The sequence below is a fragment of the Hippopotamus amphibius genome, chromosome 1 (assembly GCF_030028045.1).
Source record: "Hippopotamus amphibius kiboko isolate mHipAmp2 chromosome 1, mHipAmp2.hap2, whole genome shotgun sequence".
Lineage (NCBI taxonomy): Eukaryota > Metazoa > Chordata > Mammalia > Artiodactyla > Hippopotamidae > Hippopotamus > Hippopotamus amphibius.
The window spans coordinates 196,175,261-196,184,974 of NC_080186.1; the positions used below are offsets into that span (position 1 = coordinate 196,175,261).

A 9,714-nucleotide genomic window follows, 5' to 3' on the forward strand; every position below is an offset into this window, starting at 1 on the left:
TGTCTCTAAGATATGGAAATCCCCTCTGCTCCTTTGCTCCCTTCAGGTGCCAGGAATTGATTTTGCAGCCAGCAGGAGCATCATGTCCAGCTGTGTCCTTTCTCATTTTTGCCTTTCCCTTGACTTTGCTTTATAGTTAGTCAGAAAGCAATCACACAACCCCAACGGTGTCAAAATTGTAGTATTCTAAATGTCTCAGCTATGCACCTCCAAACTTCCGAAAACCCCCTGACTGTATTTATGATCAAGAACCCATATGTGCTTAATCAAATGCCTTCATACAGAGACACTCATTTAGCTACATTATTACATGTTGTAATAAAAAAGTAATTATTTTAATGCAAAATTTTTCACTATAGTGATAAAATATTCATGTAATTTTTAACTATGAAATGAAACTAAACATGACACAATTTATCATAACTCATGAATGTAATAAATGAGCATTCTTTGAGTACCCCACTTTTTAAAATTTATTTATTTTTTATTTATTGGCTGCATTGGGTCTTTGTTGCTGTGTGTGGGCTTTCTCTAGTTGCGGAAAGCAGGAAGTTCTCTTCATTGCAGTGCACGGGCTTCTTATTGCAGTGGCTTCTCTTGTTGCGGAGCACAGGCTAGCACAGGCTCTAGGTGCACAAGCTTCAGTAGTTATGGCACAGGGGCTTAGTTGCTCCATGGCATGTGGTATCCTCCCGGACCAGGGATTGAACCCGTGTCCCCTGCAGTGGCAGGTAGATTCTTAACCACTACGTCACCAGGGAACCCCAAGTATACCACTTTTAAATGAGAGTTTTCCCCTATACTTTGATGATACAGGTGATGGATTTAAACTTTCTTTAAAATGATATGAAGGCATAATCAAACATAAAGTTTGACTTCTAAACTTAAATTTTTTAATCCATAAACATTCTCACTTATTGTTATCCAGAACAATTGCCTGAGAAAATAGACTTGAAATAAACACTTTATCAACTTATGTGGATAACGGTACAGCCATACCTCAGATGTATTGCAGATTGGGTTCCAGACCACTGCAGTAAAGCAAATATCACTTTAAAGTCACACAAATTTTTTGGTTTCCCAGTGCATATGAAAGTTAGGTTTACACTATACTGTAGTATAGTAAGTGTGCAAGAGCATTATGTCTAAGAAAACAATGTATATACCTTAATTAAAAAATTCTTTATTGCTGAAAAATAGTCATCTAGCCTTCAATGTGTCGAAGTGCAGTAAAACAAGATATGCCTGTCCTGAAAATTCTGTGATGGACAAATGGATTAGACTGTTTAAGGTACTTTGTGCACTTGTATGGGGTGGGATGTATTCTAGGAATGGGGATACAGCAATCAGATTTCAGCTGTCTCAGATATACCAAGGCCATGGATAAATGTACTGATGGAAGGTATAAATGCAGGGCAAAGGGAGCCATGGCCGCTAATTCCAGTGCCTCAAAATATGATAGTAAGTCTTTATCTCTGAACCTACTACAGTTGCTGAGTAGGAATTTATGCTTCCTGTGTATATATCTTCTGATTTCAAATAAAACCTAAAAAAACTAGAAGTCTGCACTTTACAATTGTGATATATCCAATTCTGTAAGTGTTGGCAAAAAAAATTTTTTTTTGAAAACCTTTGTATAGACCAACCCTATAGAGGCAAAGTTAAACATATGTTTCAGAGGACTTTTGTCGGTAAATATTGTGTTGATACCAGCATTTTATTGTAAATTATTTATTTGACCAGCTCTCCACATAAAATCTTTTTAAGTTTTGCTATAGGCTACTAAGTAATTACTGATTTCTTAGCAAGCCATTTTCCGTCCTCCACAATATAGGTCCAACCTCCATGAAATCCTTGTATCGCTATTTTCCCATGTTTGCGAGGAACTCTCATCATAGCATTTCCATCTACTCTTCCATGTTTGTTTCAAGTTCATCTCAAGTGTTTTATTCTTCAAAAAGCTGATTTTCCCCCAACCCTGTAATTGGATTTTATCTTTCTCTTTTCTCGCAGCACTAGGGGATATTTATATTCTCAAATGACACTTAAGTCAGTTTGCCCAGTGGTCACAGAATTGCTTGGTATTCCAAAGAGAAAGGGCATATTCTAGGCTCAAAGCATTCCTGGCTTTGACTTGGAATGTCGGGGTGTTTTCAGTGTTATAGGTATGATGGAAAGTAAGAGAACATAATGTGTGTTGAGTACTTAAAGCTGAGCACTTGGTTTTATCACTGGGAAATATTTAAGTTGTTTTTGATTCTTCCAGTGTCCCATAGTTTTAATGAAAACAACCAGTGTGTTTAAGCTTTAAGAACTGGTATATATTGCCAGGAACCATCTGTCAGAGAAATGATACTTGATGTGTGTACCTCATATCCATTCATTTGCATGTTGCCATGCCCATGGCAGCTGGAAAACCTATTATAAGTGTAACCTTAACGCAGTAAACAAAATGATAGCTGTTAGCTGTAGTACAAAAAAAAAATATCTAATAAGCGTTGTTCTTGGTTATTTTTCCAATAGTACTAAAAACAGCTGTATGCTCGCTGTTTGTGAAAGAGCTGTTGTCTCCGAGGATCCTCTCTTATTCTATATTGTGATTGATGTTGGCTTCAACGGCTTTCATTGGATCATACTCCTTGCTTCCTGTCTAACATCCTTCCATTTACTCCACACACAGGTTCCAGAATCATCTGCTTAAAATACACATTGATCATGCTACTTCTCTACTCAAATGGCTTTTCATGAATTTTAGAGTAAATTCCACTTCCTCACCAAATGCATTTAAGAATTTCTGTAATCTACATCTAATCTAGCTCTTTATCATCATTTCTCTCCTACAGTCACTCTATGTTGGACAGATTTATTCCTCATCAAAACTATTTTGAAGCTGTATCAGCCAGGGATTAATCCAAGAGAGAGAAAAATCTCTAGATATTTTCACAAGAAAGATATTCAGTACAGGGAATTAAGTGACTGCAAAATTGATGGAAATGCTGGAGGCCAAAAATCAGATTCTAACTCAGGGTCCAGGAATAATTTCCACAATGAAGAAATGATTCACAAGGGCAGCCACTTCCTCTGAAGCTACTACAGAAGCTAATGTCAGAATCGAACCTCCATACCAGAAATGACACCTTACTTTCAGAATACTGAAAAATGGGCTATGAAACAGAGCTGCAGAGAAACTACCACCCGTATTGGGCCGAAAATGGTCTCTGCTATATTTCTGCCTTTTAGTTGTGCTTTCCATCATCACTTTGGAGAGGGAACACAAAGTCTCTGTGAGACAGTGATTGTTCTTCAGAGAGTTTCTTTCTGATATATCAGCATTTGATTGAGGTCTCAAATGTTTTATAAAGAAAACTGGAGATCGAGAGTTCAAATATCTGAAAATCTAAATTTATCTCAATGGATTTAATTTCTGTTCCTAATAACAGAACAATATAGGAAAGATCATTTGTGATCTAACCATTTTATACATGTTATCTCATAATCTTTTCGATCACTTTCCATCCATTACACTTGTAGGTAAGTATTCTTATTCCAACTTAATAGATGAAGAAAATTAATCTCTGTAAAGTAAAATGATTTTCCCAAGTTTAAGCAGAAAAAGTTAGCATTCAAAGTTAATTATGACTGCTGTCAATGCTTTTTCTTCTGTAAAATAACACTGATTTTTTTTTAATGTTTAAATTTATGCCAGTAGAAAACATTAAAAACTTATTGTAATTCTGCATTGTTTAAAACTATGGAAGGAAGGTAAATGGAAATAAACATGTTTCTGTTAAACTCCATAAAAAGGTAATTCTAAGCATGTATTATTGTGAGAGAACAATCTACATTATTTAAATGGCGGAGAGAGGATTATTTGGCAAGTATTCAAGTTACTCATAGGGGGAAAAGCAATAGTATTTCACATTGTGGACAATTATTGTTACAATGTGTACTTTTTTCCCCTTAATAATTACATGTTCCCTCTTGTCACATCTGCACAAGACAGAATAATTAACGTACATTAGCTGCATTGTGGAAGGGACATTTGGTTTTAATTAACATTAGACCATAAGAAAGGCAGTTTGCTTTATATTACCATTCATTGTTTGATGCACGCATACACATACATACACACACAATCTGCACAGAAAGGCAAGTATTTGAAATGTTAGATGTTGTCTCAATCTGGAGTTACACTAAGCCCACCTAAAAATATACAAAACGTTTTATGCAGAATAATTCCTTTCTTCTCTTTGATGTTTTAGACTATTGTGTGGCATTCTAATGTAACATGATTTAAAACCAGAAGTTGGCTGTGTAGTGATTATTCCAAGAGTGAACTGGACAATCACCAAGGCCCCTGGTGTTTATGTGGCAAGAGCAGTGATGCAGAACTCACTGGAGACTAAAATCACAATGCATATTCATTTTTAATTATAATTTAAAGAAGCAGGACTGATACCTCTGATTTGTCTAATACATTTTGGTGAAAAAGAAGTTTATCTTATAATTGAGTGAAGTGTCAATTAAACTTATTTCATAGATGGTAGGAATGCATTTAGATTGCCTGTATGATAAACTCACACAGTAACCTTATTGCTTCATCAGTAGGATATTGCACATGTGTATCAGTTAGCTTTCGCTGTGTAGCAGATGACTCCAAATCTTAGTGGTTAAGTCTTGAGTCTATGACTTGGTAGTTGGGCTGGCCTTATCTGGGCAATTGTTTTTGTCTTGGTGGAGCTCACTCATGTGTCTGAGCTCAACAGTATGGTCAGCCAGGAAGTGGTTAAGTAGAGTTACTATAGCTGGGAGGATATCTCTGGTCTCTGTTCTTTCTCATTCTTCAGCAGGCAAGCTGAAACTTATTTACATGACAACTGAGAAGGATTTCAAGAAAGAGAGGGGAAATGACTCTGGATTGGAGCCCTACACTCAGAATTGGCATGCTGTTACTTATATTACATTCTGTTGGCCAACCATGTCACACAGACAGCCCATATTCAAGATATGGAGAAAGAAACTTCACTCCTTGATAGAAATAAATGTAAAGCAACATTTAAAGAGTGTGTACATAAGGGGGACTGAGGGATTGTAGCTCTGATCACACTTAATCTGTAACCCTTGCCACCTTGAGCTATACTAATAAGAGTGGTTGTTAGGAGCTGAAGCTAGTGTCAGGTGATCTTGGTGTTAAATCCTTATTCTACCAGTTAAATATTGTTTTTGATAAGATACTTAGGCTCTTTAGTGCCTGGTTTTCTCATCTGTGAAATATGAGTAAAATCACACCTATTTTTTTGATATGCTTAAATTAAAAAATGCATGCATTATAAAAATGATGAAGAGTCAGTATTCAACACAAGATGATGACACAAAAATCAGGTGAACTCCCCTAATTTTCCTATATACCAATGTGTATTTGTTATAAGAAGAGTAAATATTTCTTAGGCTTGTTTTATTTGTGAAAATGGGAATTAAGAATAACTGCGTCATGGTATTATACATATTCACTAATAAGATAATATGTATGCATGCACCTAGAATTGTTTCTAGTAAACCAACATTCAATAAAGAGCTTCCTTCTAAAAAAAATCTTGAGGCTCCAGTCATATTAGCAGGATATGTAATGAGAACAAGGTCTAGTGACTGTGAATAGTCTGTGACATGGGCTATAACTATCTATTGTGTCACAAGGGCCTTGAGAGTTGAACATGATATACTAGCCAGGGCCACACATATGGATAACACTGGTAGGTATGTATTCTACTATTTTAAAAATGAAGAAATCAAAGTTCGTAAAGCTTGACATGCCCAAGGGCATCCAGTTAGGTCCTCTGATTCCAAAACTCATGGAATTTTCTTATATTCAGATGTGCGCGCGCACACACACACCCCTTAATTAAAGCATTTTTGTTTGAAACAGACTTTTAAACAGAACACTTAGTTTAAATTAACCTCTTAGGACCACCGATCTCTATGTCACATTGCTGATCTTTCACCTATCAGCATAGGATAAAATAAATAATTAGAATGTTTTTAAAAAAAGCATGCTTCAAGGAGGCCTTGGACATTTATAAATTAAAACATCCATCATAATATTTACAAATTCAAATAAAATGGAAACTACTATAACCCCCAAATTATAGCCCATTTGTAAAGCATTTATGAGATTTAATCCATACTTCTACATACTCATTTTAAATTACATTTTAATAATAAGCCCTGTAAGGCACTTGACTTTGTCTTATATGAAAGAGTTTGTCCTTTCTATTTTTAAAAATTATTTTTGCTTCTACTTTATTTAGTATTATAATTCACAAGACAAATAATGCATATAAAAGCATACATTTCATAGACGCCTCCAGCTCCTCTAGCCTGACCGAACAGCGTTCTGTTTTCATCCATCCCTGCATTTCCCGCCTTCTTAACAGTGAGCTCTCACATCACCATGCCCTCCTCTGCTTTTCCTATTTCCCCCTAGCAGCTTTCTGGTTCTAGCCAGAACCAAAGGGTTGTACCACCTGTAACCAGTCCCCAGGCAGCTGCCTTGACACCGATATTGTCATCACAGCCTGATGACAGTAGCAGTAAAATCCCTTCCACTGTGGAATCCAACAATCAACAACCGTGAGTTGGCCACACTGCAAATACTAAGCCATCCCAAACTGCAAATGCTACAAAGTTTAGAAGAGAAAACCAAAATGCAGGACTGCTTCTTCATCGAAATCAGCAGGTAACATCTGAGGAAAAGATGTTTCACAGATGGTGTGTTTCAAACTCAAATGACAGTGAAGCACGAGATTTACCACAGCACAACTCAGAATGTGATGACTACAAATTTCTAAATCACAGGTAAGAAATAGATCATCCTCAAAAGGAGATGTGAATGAACAGCGTGCAATCCAGGAGAAATTTTACCCACTTTGTTTCATTCAAATGCCAGAGAACATGTCCAGCGAGAAGGAAGGTTCTGAGAATGGACTTTAAAGTGAGTAGACTGCCAGCTCCTCATGTGTCATGATGTATAAATGGAAGGTTTTTGCACATTGATAGTGTCTTAGAAGGGTTTTCATCCACTCATCTTTCATGTGATCAGAGCTTCAGATTCAGGGGCTTATGCCTGCATTGCCATGAACAGAACAGGAGAAGCCACCTTTACTGTGCAGCTGGACATCCTTGCAAAAGAACGTAGAAGAACACCGATATTTATCTACAAACCACAGGGCAAAGAAGTTTTTTTTTTTTTTTTTTTTTTTTTTTTTTTTTGGCACACGGGCTTAGTTGCTTCGCGGCATGTGGGATCTTCCTGGAGCTGGGATCGAACCCATGACCTCTGCATTGGCAGGCGGATTCTTAACCACTGCGCCACCTAGGAAGCCCCAGGGCAAAGAAGTTTTTGAGGGAGACTCACTGAAACTAGAATGCCAGACCCTCACCTATGCTCTGGAAAAGAAATCATGAAATGGTACAATTCAGCACTGACTGAATAAGCTGATAGCATGATAACTGTAGATTACTTTACTGACAAAAGATATAAATACGGAAGATGCTGGGTGACACAGTGTCTACAGTTACTGAAGCTAAGTTAATGAATGACTGTATATAATACATAAAACCCTTCTAACTCCTAAGCAGTTATGTGTTCAAACAACTTTCAGTAGACATTTAGCACTTGAAAGGTTTGGATGTGAAACAAGCTTTTAACCTAGAAAGAGAGTTTCAGCTTCTGGCAGCTCAGGTTGGACTTTATGAGAGTGAAAATTTTGAATAAGTTTACCAACATTGAAAAACACGACTACACTGTTAGTAATATATTTGATTGAATTTTTGAAATAAATTCATAACTGTATAGGTTATGGCTTTAATTAGGTAATTAACTTATAACATATATACATGCACATACACATATAACAGTATGCCTGTAATTATGTGTATAATGCTGACAGGTAAATACAATACATATATATGTGTAAATGAATATATGTGTAATATTATTTATCCTTTGACTCTTGCACATTTGAGCTACTTTTGTTTGTGAAACCTGTAGAAAATCTGGGTTTATAATTGTAGAAGATTATAAATGTGGGATTTTAACGTTGTCATACACATTTAACAGTTGTGGATTATGAATTCATATCAACTTTAATAACACATCTGATGCTTTTAATAAAGCTTACTGGTACTGCTTTCTAAATACTAATCTATTTTCTCTTGTACTTACAAGGTGTAAATGATCCATAGTTTTATATCAAAACTATGAGTGGTTCATAATTTTATATCAAAAGAAAATAAAATTTGAAATATTTAAAACAAACAACAAAAAAATACATTTCCTCTTATACCAAAACAAACAGCTATTTATCTAAGTGACTTTTTTAAGGAAAAACACCCAAAAGGGAATTATGGTTTATTTTAATCTTTCCTCTGAGTCTGAGTTTTTCTTCTTTCAGCTCTATTCATAATTCTCCTACTATTTTATTTTTCATTAGATTCATTTTTTTCAAAGAAAATACTTTCTAGAGAGCTATATAAATTGTGCTAACTTTTGGAGTTAAGGAAGCTAACAGGGAACCCCAGGAGGAGAGTAAGTATAATCACACTGTCAATAAGGCACCATCTGATTCTTAGATTTGCTTACTTCTTAGAGTTATAACATCAAGATGCTACCTTTTACTTTTCTTCAAAAAATGTTATACAGTATATAGTTGATTTCTTAAAATCACTAAATATATATTTTTGTTTAATTTCTAATTCCTAATTCAGAATGATGCCTAGCAAATAGAACAACTTACATTTTAGCTGCCAGGAGAGAAAGTAAATAACATTTTAATATTTAGTGGGTCAGTCATGATGCCTTACATTTATCATCTTATTTGGCTCTTTTTTTTTTTTTTTTCATGCAATCTTTTTAATGTATGTGGATTTTATTATTTTAACACAGAATAGGGTTCCTCAGAAAGAAATCAGGATCTTCAGCTTTAAATGATGTCTTCGGAGGATACTGGGTAGGAATCAGATCTGCTGTCAGTTGTCAGTCAATAATCCAACCAGGAGTGTTGTCTGAATTTAATTCACTCTTCCTGCCGGAGCTCTTCAGTCCTTGTTCAGTTCTTCTTTCAGCTTTTCTTCACTGTAATCGTCACTTTCCAAATGCCAGAAGAATCAGTGTGTGAAACCACACGACCAACCAGATATTTAAGTGGCCAACTAATACACATCCAAGGCTTGTATAGTCAGGGACTCGAGTTCTCCAGTCCATTCTCTGTATCTGTATCCTTGTTCTTGTCACTGAGTTCATCAGTACCATTTTTAGATTCCATATATATGAGTTAGCATACAATATTTGTCCTTCTCTTTCTGACTTACTTCACTCTGTATGACAGATTGTAGTTCTATCCACCTCATTACATATAGCTCCATCTCATCCCTTTTTATAGCTGAGTAATATTCCATTGTATATATATGCCACATCTTCTTTATCCATTCATTTGTTGATGGGCATTTAGGTTGCTTCCATGTCCTGGCTATTGTAAAGAGTGCTGCAATAAACATTATGGTACAAGTTTCTTTTGGGATTATGTTTTTCTTTGGGTATATGCCCAGTAGTGGGATTCTATTTGGCTCTTTAAAAAAATCTTGCAGGGTAAAAATCATCCCCACTTTACAGATGACAAAGACTTAGAAAACTGAAGTCACTTGTTCAAGAGGATTTAT

At 35.7% G+C, this 9,714-nt stretch overlaps 1 pseudogene; it reads left to right on the forward strand.

Moving 5' to 3' along the window:
• The first annotated feature begins 1,427 nt into the window (after nucleotides 1-1,427).
• On the forward strand, nucleotides 1,428-7,771 carry LOC130844103 (myotilin-like; annotated as a pseudogene).
• Nucleotides 7,772-9,714: the final 1,943 nt, after the last annotated feature.